This window comes from Glycine max, chromosome 12, assembly GCF_000004515.6.
Source record: "Glycine max cultivar Williams 82 chromosome 12, Glycine_max_v4.0, whole genome shotgun sequence".
NCBI lineage: Eukaryota > Viridiplantae > Streptophyta > Magnoliopsida > Fabales > Fabaceae > Glycine > Glycine max.
In genome coordinates this window covers 36,247,409-36,261,169 of record NC_038248.2, presented here as the reverse complement: position 1 = coordinate 36,261,169, position 13,761 = coordinate 36,247,409, and positions in this window count along the sequence as shown.

The window sequence follows — 13,761 nt, the reverse complement described above, 5'->3', positions numbered from 1 at the left end:
TCTATAAGAGGGAGGTATACTTTATATTCAGCTTCTTGTCCGTAAGAGGCACACCAAGATATCGAAAAGGTAATTGACCTTCACAAAACGGTGCCACAGACTGAAAACTAGCTTTATCAACGCTATTAATTCCACCAAAATAAATTCTGCATTTGGTAGGGTTAATCACTAAACCCGTCGTGTTAGAGAACTCCGTGATTGTTTTAATCATCATTTCCATAGAAACAGTATCTCCCCTGCAGAATAACAGAACATCAACAACAAATGTAAGATGAGTGATACCCAATTTCTCATATTTCGCATGATGGTTGAAGTTAGGGTTTAGCTGCAACTGCTCCATAAGTCTATTGAAATATTCCATGATAAACACAAACAGCAGAGGGGAGATAGGATCTCCTTGTCTGATCCCTCTCCTAGCAAACATATCATTTGAGATTTCACCATTTATGTTAAACACATAACTGACAGTAGTTACAATGTTCATAATCCAAGTGATGAATTTACCCGGCAAATCTAATTCTTTCATGATAGTTTCCAAAGCAGTCCAATCAACCATGTCATATGCTTTTTGAAGGTCCAATTGCATCATTATTCTAGGGGTTCCTCCTCGCCTAGAGTAGCCTTTGATTAGTTCGTATGCCTGTAGTATGTGATTATGGATGTTCTGACCTGGAACAAAAGCAGCATGGGCCTTGCTGATCACACTAGGCATCATACTCCCCAACCTTGCAGTCAAGATTTTGGATATGATTTTGTAGAAGGTGGAGCAACCAGCAATTGGTCTATAATCTCTCACTGATTTTGCATCTTCACTTTTAGGGATCAAAGTGACAAGAGTTCTATTGAAAGGAAGAAATAATCTATCATTCTCAAAGAATTCCTTGACAGCATCAATGACATCATTTTTCACGATACCCCAACAAGATTTAAAATTTTTTGCATTGTATCCATCCAAATCGGGGGATTTCAAATCTCCAATACCTTGAAGAGCCAATTCAATCTCCCAAACACTAACAGGTTTAATGAGATCCTCTCTCTACTCCAAACTGAATTGCTTCCCCTCTCTTAGAGCTTTGATATCTATATGATTGAGATGAGGACTATTATGACCCATTAAGCTACTATAATACTCAATAACTTCCTGAGCAATATTAGCATGATTGGTGATAACTGATCCATCCAACTTCTGAAGCATCTTCATAGTGGTAGATTTTTGCTTTGTCTTCAAGTAGGCATGAAAGAATTTTGTATTACCATCACCAAGACTAATCCAATCTATTTTTGCCCTTTGCATAAGATCCCTTTCCTCCATTTCATTCCAATAAATCAAGCTCTCAGTCTTCTCCTTTACTTTATTGATTCTAGAGGCTTCCGTTTGATTAGTCCTCAACTCCACAAAAGCTTCAGCAAGATCAATTCTGGCAGATTGCACTTTCTTTTGAATATCAAATTTTCTGTTAAGAGTTAGTAACTCATTTTTTAGTCTCATCAATCTTTTCCACAATCTCTGCATAGGCAGGCCCTTCACATCCTTAGACCAACTTTTGTCCACAATATCCTGAAAACCTAAGACATTGGTCCACCCATTGTGGAATCTGAACAGCTTGTGCTTCTTAACGCTATCAGGAAAGTGAAGATGCAGTAAGGCATGGTCAGAAATATGAGCAGGAATGATATCAAGTGAAGCACCCACGTGATCCTGAAGCCACTCCACATTTGCAAGAATCCTGTCAATCCTTGAGTAAATAGGAGCAAAAGCTTGTTTATTAGACCACGTAAAAAATTCACTCGAGCTATCCATTTCACATAAACCTATATTCTCCATCATTGCACGCAAATCTTTAAATTCAGCTTCAGTAACTAGCTGCCCTCCAATTTTATCCATACTATTAAGCACATTATTATAATCTCCAACAGCACACCAGGGACCCTGCTGATTCTTATAAATGTCATCCAGCTCAAGCCATAACTTTTTCCTGTTGTCAAGTTGGTTATGTGCATAAATTGTAGTTAACCAGAACTTGAATTTACCAGCCACATCATGAACACTACAATGAATAAGCTGGCAACTGCTCCTAACATATCTTAACTCAAGTTTAGAATCATCCCAAAAAATCCATAATCTTCCATTCCCATGATGACTATAGTTATCTAAGTATTTTCCCTTCAAACCCAGCTTACCACGAATTTTATGTGCATTAGCTTCCTTCACTCTAGTCTCAATCAAAACAACAATACTTGGTTGGAGGTTAAGGAGATGGGAGCTAATCTCCCTTAATTTGCCAGCTTTATTAAGCCCCCGAATATTCCATGACACTAACATGGTCCTCTATCAACAGGATCTTGTGGGACACTCAAATCCCCCAAAGCATAAAAACCATTAGCAAACTTAATTGTTGCAGAAGATTCCCCAACTTCAATACTTTTGCCTCTTACTCTAGAATTCTTGTTAACCAAAGTCCACACTCCACCTTCCTCAACATCAATAGTGTTAGGAATAATTTCCCTTGAGGGAATCTTAATCCTAACAATTTCCTACTCAGGAATGGCCTGCTCTATTTCAATTTTCCTGGGTTTTGGTTTCCAAACTTTATGCTTCACTGCTGGGTCACAAGGATGTCCAATCTTTTGACATTTATCACAAAATTTAGGGCGCCATTCAAACAAATTTTAATATTCATTTTGCTCCATAACCTTCATACCACGAGCTTCCTCTATCATTCTTGGCTAGTTGTTGAAGCACATCAATCTCGAGCATTGTTGCATCCCGATATTTCCGTATGCTTCTAACTACCTTGATAGCCACGTATTCTTTGGTTTGACGGTCCCAACATTCCAAAACCCGACCAAATGTGCCTACAGCACTAGCAATATGCTGAATGACACAAGCATAGTGACAAAAAATTAAAATCTTGTATTCAGAGGACACTTGACTGCTAACCTTCACCTATCTTGCCGAGGATTTTACCTGTTAAAAAAATAAGAAAATATCAAAACCGCTGCTTAAACAAGCAAAAGAAAAAAAATGCGGAAAAAAGACAACCAACAACACTTGCATGAGTGATGACAAAACATAATAGATTAAAATCTGCCATAAGACAACATGCACCAAAAATGATACTCAAATTTAAATGGTTAGATTTACCAAATCCATCGAAATTGCAAAAAAAAAAAACGCAATTGCAAAAAAATTTACATCTAGGAGTGAGATTTTCGCTGAGATTGAAGACATAATGGTCCTCTCGATTGTCATCCCTTTTCGAAGGCGAAATGTGCTTTCTTTCAAACCTTCGTCACTGAGCACCGGCAGAGCCCGTTGCGCCCACAATAAACTATGAAAAAGCTATGAAAAGAAGAAACCCTAATTTATTATGAAGGAGGGAAGAGAAGGAAGCGGACATCGAACGCAGAGCGAGGAGCTACGTCCCACGCCAGATGAGGGTGTTTCCGTGTTCGTTCCCTTTCCATGTGAATTTTTTCGACAGATACCATCGACGAATCAGTAACCACACATATTTGCGAGCAAATAAGGTTAAATCTTTGAAAGAGGAAGAGGATGCAGTTGTAAAGAAACAGAGGAAACTACAATTGTGAAACCAAAAGGCGTTAGGGTTCAGAGGTGAGACACTGCAGGTTTTGGAGAAGAGAGAGGTGGCGGAAGGAGAAGAGAGAGGTGAAGGCATTGCTTGAATGGGCTGCGCACAACACTGCACACTGAAGGTTATATATAATTAGAGCTTTTTTTTTAGAATTACAGCGGGTTTTAGTATAAAACCCGTCTTAAATTTTATTAGATACTTAGAATGTACGTCGTAAAATGTATTTTTCATTACAATAATTACAAAAATGTCATCATCTTACTTTCTAAAACGGTTCCCAGAGAACCGTCGTAAAATATGTGTCATAAAAAATTAAATTTGTAGTAGTGATAGATCAATCATATTTACGTACATAGTTAACTAACACTTAAATATGTTTTTAGTTTTTCCAAAATATACTAAGTTTAACTAATTTTAGTTGTTTCAATTTTTTTTCTTTGCATTTGATCTCTATAACTAGTTACATGGCATGCCAAACCATTTCAAAATCGCTGACTAGAAAGATCACGTGGCCACCTGTAGAAGCAAACAATGTTAAAAATGTGACTAAAGTTTAGTACTTCAAAAATTTTAAGGATCAAAATCAAATATTTTTTTCTTTAAAGGACTAAATTTAAATTCAATATATTTTAGGATAACCAAATATCTAAATAGACACATGTATTTTCTTCTTTTTCTCAATGTTAATAACACATTCTTTAAACATATTCTTCTATACATATTATCTTTTATTGGTTAAAGGGAAAAAAATCATTAAATAAGATATAACACTTATTAAATTTTGTGATTCCTAATAAAATATATTTAAAAGAGTATGTTAAAAAATATAATTCTGTCATTTATCTTTCCGTAATTATGACTTATCTTAATTCTATTTGAACAAAGGACTAAATGAAATGTTGGTGAGATGAGATAATGAATCTGTTTGTTTAAATAATTGTTTGTTAAAAAAACATTTAATATAAAATAAAATAAAAAAATTATTTTATTTTTGATGTGTTTATTTTCTTCAATAAAATAGTTTTATGCTATTTATGAGCATATATCTGCTTCTTAAAAAACATTCCTTTTTAAAAGTGTTTTTTTTCATAATTATTTTTTTAAAATTTAAACAAACGGCCACAATGATTGCTCCAGCTACTACTTATTCATAAATAGTATAGTAAGGGTTCATGATAAAAAGATTGTTATATATTTTGGTTAAATTAACGTTGGATTTGTTCTTACTGGTTGGTATAAATGAAAAATAAATTTTAACCCAATACTTTACTTTTTCTATCCGATACACTTGTCTATCATCCGTATATTTTTCATTTTATGCTGTGCTGTTGATTGGTCATTGGCCTTAACATAAGTGTTCTTCGTATTCCTCAGTTATATTTGCATTGCAGCTTGTAGATCACTCATCTCAGTTTAAATATTATCACGATAATTAACTTGACTTTTGCATTTTCAAAAAACTTAAATATAATTTTGATCATGAAAAATATGATCACTTTAATTTTGGTCTTTTAACTTTATTTATGTTAGTTGCTGTAAAATTTAATGATTTTGGTTTTAGTTAATATAGTAAACTAATAACGTTAATGGATGACATAAATGACAATAACATTTAGAGTCCAATGATTTATCACGTTATTAAGAAACTTGAGTGTTTGACATCAGAGTCACGTGCTATTTTATTTTAACTTTATTATATTAATTCTATCCAAATTAAATTAGAGATGAAATTGAATCATATATTACTTTTGGAATTTGTATATATAAAAATTATATGTTTATCTTACTTTTACATAGATCATATATTATTTTTGGAATTTATATAAATATAATATTTTTTCATGTACCGAAACTAAGTATAAATATATATAAAAATTCATTTCGTGGTTCGTGTGAGCTTGATGGTCTGTGCATGTTTGCTTCTCCATATATCCCGTATTCGCCAAGTGATTCTTTATCACCTACAACTCATTGCTATAGTTGTGATGAGGGTGAGATAGGTTCATGAACCAACAGTGCAATTAAGTTCCAAACAGTTATGCTAACGCATCACTCGTATCACTTTGTTATATCCCTCAAACCAACAAAGCGGCACCCCTTGATAAAGAGCCATATATATGAAGTTAATTAGCTATCTCCACATGCAATTGCAAAGTAACTAAGCCACATTATATACCTTCCTCAAGAAAGATAATAAGCCTTGGAATGGGCATTTTGCTGCATTGAACCAATGTCACCTCTTCTTGTATGTGGCAAACCGGACAATTTGGAGAAACCTGGATTCCTCGAGCAGCTAGCTAGTGTGGCTTTCGTTGGAATTGAACAATGCCAAACCTGTATTTTTTTTTTTAAAGAAAAACCGAATGCTAATTGCTGAATGAAAGTTGACAATTGTTTTGGGCATCCAACATTTTTACTGGGACACCCAACAACACACTATATTATTAATAAAACACTCAAGTTAACTAAACTAATAGATACATTATGTTATAAACAAATAATGTCGCTATATATAATAGACACAAAAATTATATAATGAGTTTTTCAATATATAAAATATATTTTTCAAATTTATTTAAATTTAGTAATCTTGTATTTTATAATGCAAAATCAACTATTAAAATTTAGTTTTTTTTATAAAAAAAACAATATCCATTAAATCTAATAATCAACTATTAATGCTATAAATTACAGTTGAAAGACACCTAAAATTTTAAAATATATATTGTTTGAAAATAAAGTAATAATTTTTACAAAAAAATATCATTAATTTAGTATCAACTCTTAATTATTAGTTTTTTAAAAATTGTTTATAAAATTTTTGAAACCCCACAAAAGTAGGGCCTTAACAACCCAATTTATATATTATCGTGATAGTAAAATTTTAAAAAAATTTTTTTTTTAGAAATTTTTTATTTATTTAATTTATTTATAAAATTTGATAATTAAACAAATTTTATATTTAATTGAATGATGTATTTAGATGTTTATTATAATGATTAAAAATTAAAGAAATATGATATTTAATTAAATGATGTATTTAGATATTTTTTATAGCAATTGATAATTAAATAAATTTGATATTTTTTTACATATGTAAATACTTATTAAACCTATGATTTTTATTTATAATTTATATATGTAAACAAATTAATTATTAGATAAAAAATAATCATCACAAAATTTATTATGTAAATTTACGTGTACATTAAATATAAATTAAAAATTTTAGTATTATATGTAACGATACTATTTATTTATAACATAATATATCTGTTAACTGAGTTGATTTAAGTATTCTATTAATAATGCAAGAGACAAGAGTGTCCAAAGCAACTGCCATGAAACAGGCATATCCAAAGCCCAGCTTTCCTAGTAGGTCCATTGTTATGAGAATATCAAATTATTAATCCAGTTGTTGTATGAATTAAGATAAATAAGATTAGAGAAATATTATCAAAACTAAATAGCAATTAAACTCAATCAATCTTTTTTGAACCAAGGAAGGTCATCAAGTGACTCTTACAACTTATTAATCTTAACAAATTAAATGGGTCATTTATAAATACTTAATTTAATATTAATTAGATCATTATATATATTATCTTTTTTTGTCATTATGACATTGACGTAGAGTATTTACTAATTTAACATGAGATCTTACTTAAAAAATCGAGCCTAAGACCACTTTTAGATTTTTACATGAGGTTTTACTTATCATTAGTTTTTGCTATTACATAATTACAGTTAAAATAAATTTTTGTTGTAGTGATATAATATATATATATATATATATAACATATGTTACTACCAATATATATAAATCCGTAATATACCAAATCTAATTTTTAAACTCAAATAATTCCAAATTAACTTTAGATTGAATGGTGTTAATAAGACCGAAGGGGTGATAGACACTGCCCCTTATATCCCCATGTCTATCCTATCCAATCTTGAACAATTAAATTGAGGGTTCGAGAATTTCTGCGCAGTCCTCACCACACAACCCACATTCTGCCCAAAGTAAATTTGACATTTATAAGGGCAATAAATTCTGCTTTTTCTTCACTGCATTCCCACTCCTGAAAACCTCAATGGTTTGCTCAACACACGAAATTGGTACAATATGCTGATGCATGCAATTTCTCTGGCTGATGACACACTTATGTACTGATCCCCCAGTAATTCGCTTCTGCCTGCAGCTGCTTCTTTTTTTAAGCAAATGATATCTCTTTCATTCTATTTTGCACTCGTATCGTACGCAGTATTTCACTTTATCATCCCTTGCTTTGAGCCTTTGATGACAATGACTTGCCAACTGCTATCTCCCTCTCTATGTTACTCTTTATAAATAGATTATTCACTTAATTTATAGGAATAAAATAAAATTCTCATGGTTCTAAGATGTTTATTTACTAGGTCTATTTTAATTTTTAAAATCTTTAGGTTCATATCTTGTTGAGATGAAGTTTACAGGAGATGGTAGTGAAACGTGGTTCCTCTATCTTGTTCGTAGCAAGCTAGGAACGGTAGTAAGATGTGTCTACTTCTCCTTATGCATTCATATCTTTATAAATACATGGATACATCATCAGGAAAAACACCTTTAATTAACACGGTTTTTTTTATATCTCTTTTTATGATTTGAAGACGGGAGGGAGTATAACATTATCACGTTATCACTTCTTTCTGTTATATATGTTTATATATTTCTCTAAGATATAGTAAATTTGAGGGACTAATAAGTTTTAAAAAAAAATTATGGGACTAATCAAATGATGTTTTTAAGATTTGGAGGGTAAAAATCAAATTCATTCTAAATTTTAAGCACTGAAAACATAATTAAATCTTCATTAAATCCAGAAATCTTATCCTTAATACATAGTTATTAAATAAGTATAACTTTAAGGATAAATTAATCTACAGGTCATAGAACTAAATGAAAATTTTTAATTAGGTCCTACCATTAATTATCGTTAACTTCATTAACGACGAAGACTTCTTAATTAAAAAAATAGAAGTCCAGGCATCCAATTATAATAATTGTTCAGGGACTTAATTAAAATTTTCAAATGATTTATAGACCTACTGAATAATTTAAAAGTAAGTTAAAAGTCATAAAAAAATATCACTTAATTAAAAGATGTATTCGGAGGAAATGCGTTAGGTTTGTCCAAACTAAACCTGTAAGAGAAGACTGAGAATATTAACCAGGATAGATGAGAATACTCAGTGCAGACCTACTGAGGTAAAAATACCAAATTCAAAAGTAACCTATAAAGATTTGAGAAAAATATTGTGAAATTCTAAAGAGAATTTTAGAATGATTGAAGTAAGTCCTTGAACTATATATTTGAAAATATTTAATTAGGTTTTTAAACAATTTTTTCAATTGGTTTCTGAACTTCTATTTCTGTTATTAGGTCTCTACCGTTAACAAAGTTAATGACAATTAAGGACATGAACCAAATTAAAAAAGAAATAAAAGTTCAACGGCTCACTTGAAAAAAAAATATAATTCAAAAACCTAATTAAAAATTATGAAATAGGGACCTATAAATTAATTTAACCTAAAATTTTCAAAATATAGAATATTGAACTAGATGATAACTATTCAAAATATATTACAAACTCATTTTTAATATAGATCATTACAATAAATTTTTAAAATTCAAATTTATCACAATAACTTTCAATCCAGATGGATTAAGTGAGAAAAAAAAGTGATGAAGACACTTGAGTCTTATCAAATAGAGCAATCATATGCATATAACTCATTATCTTATAATTCGCTTTCATCCTCTTTTTCTTTATCTATTTCTCTATTTTTTCCATGACATTACATGTCATATTTATTATTTATTATTTTTTCTTTATCTTTCTCTTCCCTCTACCATGATTCACCTAAAATGGGATATATGGATGAGAGAAAATGGATCCTCTCACGTGAAACATTCATTTGAATGTTCTCATGTGAAAATTTTCACCTTTCAAGTGGCATGTCTTTCTTTTATTATTTAAATTTTCTTTCTCTTACTTTTAATTATATATAAGCTAAGATTTCACGTGATCGATAATAATGTCAAATGATCGATCCAAACCCGCGTGTACTATTAACATTTTATATCAAACACTATCCTATACAACATTGAACATATATTAAATTGTTGGTTAATGTAATAATAATACTAATCTTAAGAAACAATTAAAAAATGCGCTTTTATTACGTAGGAAGAACTTCACCAGACAAGCCAACTTTCTGCCCAAATTAAATTTGATATTTACAGGGGCAATAAATTCTCCTTTACTGCATTCCACTCCTCAAAATCTCTACATATAACCAGTGTCGACCCTCAATTAGCTTAGTACGAATATGCTATTGCTGATGTTTCTCTGGCTGGTGAGACAGTTGTGACTCGTGAGTGTGTGATCCTTTTCAACCACTGATCCATCCCCTCCAATAATTCTGGCTCTTCCCGCTTGGTTCTATTTTAATTAATTAAGGTATTCTCATATATTTGCTGCATGCTACAACTTTTTGATCTGCGAATTTTTATTACGTTGTGCAGTGCTGTCAAACTGAAAAGGTTCACAATAAACAAGCGCACACACACACTAACCACCCTTCTTGGTTCTTGGATAACCCCGTACATGAAATTTTTATTTGACACCATACTTGTTTACATGTTGCTAGCTATAGCATAACAGGGTCGGATTTAGCTCTCGGATCCCTTAATTCCCTTTATTATATTGCCACAAGAGACTTTTACATTTCTCCATTAGCTTAATTCCTCCTTCTGAAAAATTGTTTTAGTTCAACTTAACGCAACATTTTTTTATCAGCCAAGAAAAACATGGATTAGATAGAGGTACAAGTACAAGTGACCCCAACCCTTTAGAATATCAAATACTAGTCACTAGCTACTAATTATGTTGCATGTTCCTGTGCTTGGTTTAAGGTGAGAGGAGAAAAATAAGAGAAATTTTTTTTTCATGTAAGACTTACAAATTTTACACTTTATTTTAATTTTAAAAAATTTATTTTATTTTCATCCTCTAAATCAAACACACCCACGATATCTCGATCATTCTGGTTTTCACACGCACTATTTCACTTTATGACTTGCTTTGACGGGTAGATTAAAAACAAAATCACCTGCTAATTGCTACTCCCTCTTGCTCTATTTATATAATTATGCGTACGTAACTGATTTAACTTGTTTAGAAAATGCTGGTCAAAATATATATATATATATATATATATATATATTTAAAAAAGTTATTATTTCTTGAAAATACTAATTGTTTCCAATGACTGACTTAGAGGAAGAGTTACTTTGGTTGGAAAAGGTCTAACAAAAAAATGTGCAAAAGAAAGGGTCCAAGCTCAGAATTGAGGCAACCGAACATGCCAACATCGCCGCCGGAGGTTGTTGAATCATCATCAGGTGAGTTGCCAGAAGAGTTTTCTTGGTCATCGTGTCTATCTTCTTCGGTGTCATCTTCATCAAAGATACCAATTGAGGATGAAGAGAATGTGCAACGTGCAAATGCTTCTCCAGAAACAAAAGCCATGGATCTCGTTGGTTGTCCTCGATGCTTCATGTACGTCATGTTATCCGAGGTGGATCCAAAGTGCCCTAAGTGCAAGACCACAGTGTTTCTTGAACTTTTCAAAGATGAAAACTTCAACCCAGATAATTAATTGAGCTTTTCCACGGGGATTTAAGTTAATTATAATATATATAGGAAGGGAAAAAATAAATCTCCTTGATTCTAGGATGCTTGTTTAATGTTTATCTATGCTTATTTAAAATCTTAAGGATCATATATTCATTTCCTGTTGAGTGTTGAGAGTGCAGTAAATAAAGTTTTAGGGAGATGGTAGTGTAATACGATTCCACTGGTACTGATTGAGGAACGGTGGAAATTTTGTAGCCACGGATATTCGTGTAGGTTCGTACTATATTATGAAGGTTTCGTACCATGCAGCATTTTCTTCCTAAATGTATACCGATCCAATATTTCCCAATAACCCCAGCTTAATTACGAGGCAGTTATAACTCGGTATCTGAAAATTTTCACGTCATAGTCCATTAATTAAAGTTAGACAAATTAATTATCTAAAAATTAATGAGAATAATATTTAATATTATATGCTCTTACAAAATATTCTTAGTAATTTTATTAAGAAAATATATCAAATGAAAAATAATAATAATTAGATTTAAAGTATTGGAAATGTACAAGCATTCAATATATACTTATCATATATATAAAGTTACTAGGAGAGTTTGTACAAATATAGGGTATATTTGATAAAATTAGTTGATAAGTTAATAGGAAGTTGATAAGTTACTTGGAAAAATCTTACAAGGTATAAGTTAATTATAAGCTAACTGAAAACATATATGTTATTTGATTTAATTGAAAGTGTTTCATAAAACTAAATGATAAATATTAAATGACATAAAATAATATATTTAATATTTTTTATATTTGAATTTATTTCTAATAATTTATATTATTAAAAAGTAGGATAATGATTTTTAAATTTTGTATTAAAAGAAGATGATAAAGATTTGATGATTTTACTCACATTATTTAAACTCATTTTTTAATAAAAAAGTAAAATTAAATGAAATAAATTTTATTAGAACTATATTATTGTTCAACATATTTTTTGACATTTAAATACTTTATTAATGATGTTATTTTAAAACAAAAAAATAAAAAGTGTTTTCTCTTTATAATTTTCTTAAACATTTATTTTTCTATTTATACAAGAATAATTTGGATGTATACGTCTTCCACTATCATAACTACGAAATAGGATACAAATTAGATCTTCTATTTAGAATTAATCATATATATTTGAAATTTTGTTTAAATTAGATCATATAATTAAAAAAGTCAACAAATAATTATAAAGTTGATATGATTTAAATAAGAGAAAAAGGATTATACAAAATTATAAAGTTGATATGATTCAAATAAAAGAAAAAGGATTATACAGCGACAATGTAAAATATTTTACACAGTTATCTGATCACAACTCACCAGTGGTAAGTTTGTTAATTTTTAAATTAATTATCTTAAAGTAATTCAAACGGTGATTTATAATTGAATGACTGTAAACTTATTTTATATTTTCTATGCATAGGCATTGAACTCCTCAAGTAATTTCTAGCCTAAATTGAATAAAATAATAAAATATAATTTCAAATAAATTAATAAAGATAACATTGAGAACAAAAAAGCTAGTAATTTTTAAGCTAGTTTATTTTCAATGTTAGTTCAAGTAACTTATCAAAATAAGTTATGGAAGTAACTTATAAAAGATGAGCTACTAAAATAAGCTCGTGTACTAACCAAACTTATTTTGGTCAAAATAACTTATAATTAGTCAAATGAGCTTATAAGCTCCTCCTTCAAAGGTTTTATATATCAAATATATCCATATAACATTTTTAATTATTCAATTAATGAATGTTAAAAATTTCTTTGCATGAATGCATTTTCTCACATTATTTTCATTTGATAAGTTTATGTCTTTCACTTAAAAGATATTAATTAAGTATAATTACCCACATATAATTGATATGATTGATATGAGTAAAATTGATTCAAATTTTTTAAGTAATATCTTGAGTTTAATTATTATATAAAAAGTCATTAAAAACGAAAACATAAAATTAAAAATTATTTTAAGTACGATTTTTAAATTAGTTATTGAAATTTGTTATTATACACTAAAATTTGTAAAAGTATTTTTTCAATTTTAATGCAAACATAGATAAAGTTGGTTATATATAGTTTGTTTCAAAATATTGATTGTTTTTTCAGTTAAGAAGATCTAGACAAATAATAAATAAATGAGTAAATACTTAATTTAAATTTTAGAAGTGACAAGCACTCCCGCAATATTTTCCAACTTTAATCCAAATATAACTAAAGTTGGCTATATTATATATAGCCTGTTTCAAATTAATTATGAACATCTATTTTTATATATATAAAATGCTGGTGGTCAGCCTCACAACATACAGCTGTAGCACCAAGACACAAACTTCATTAAAAAAAAAAGGGGAAATTACAAAAGGATGAACAAAAAAAACAGCTAGAAAAATCTGTAGCTAGGAAGAGAGATCCTATCCCTAAG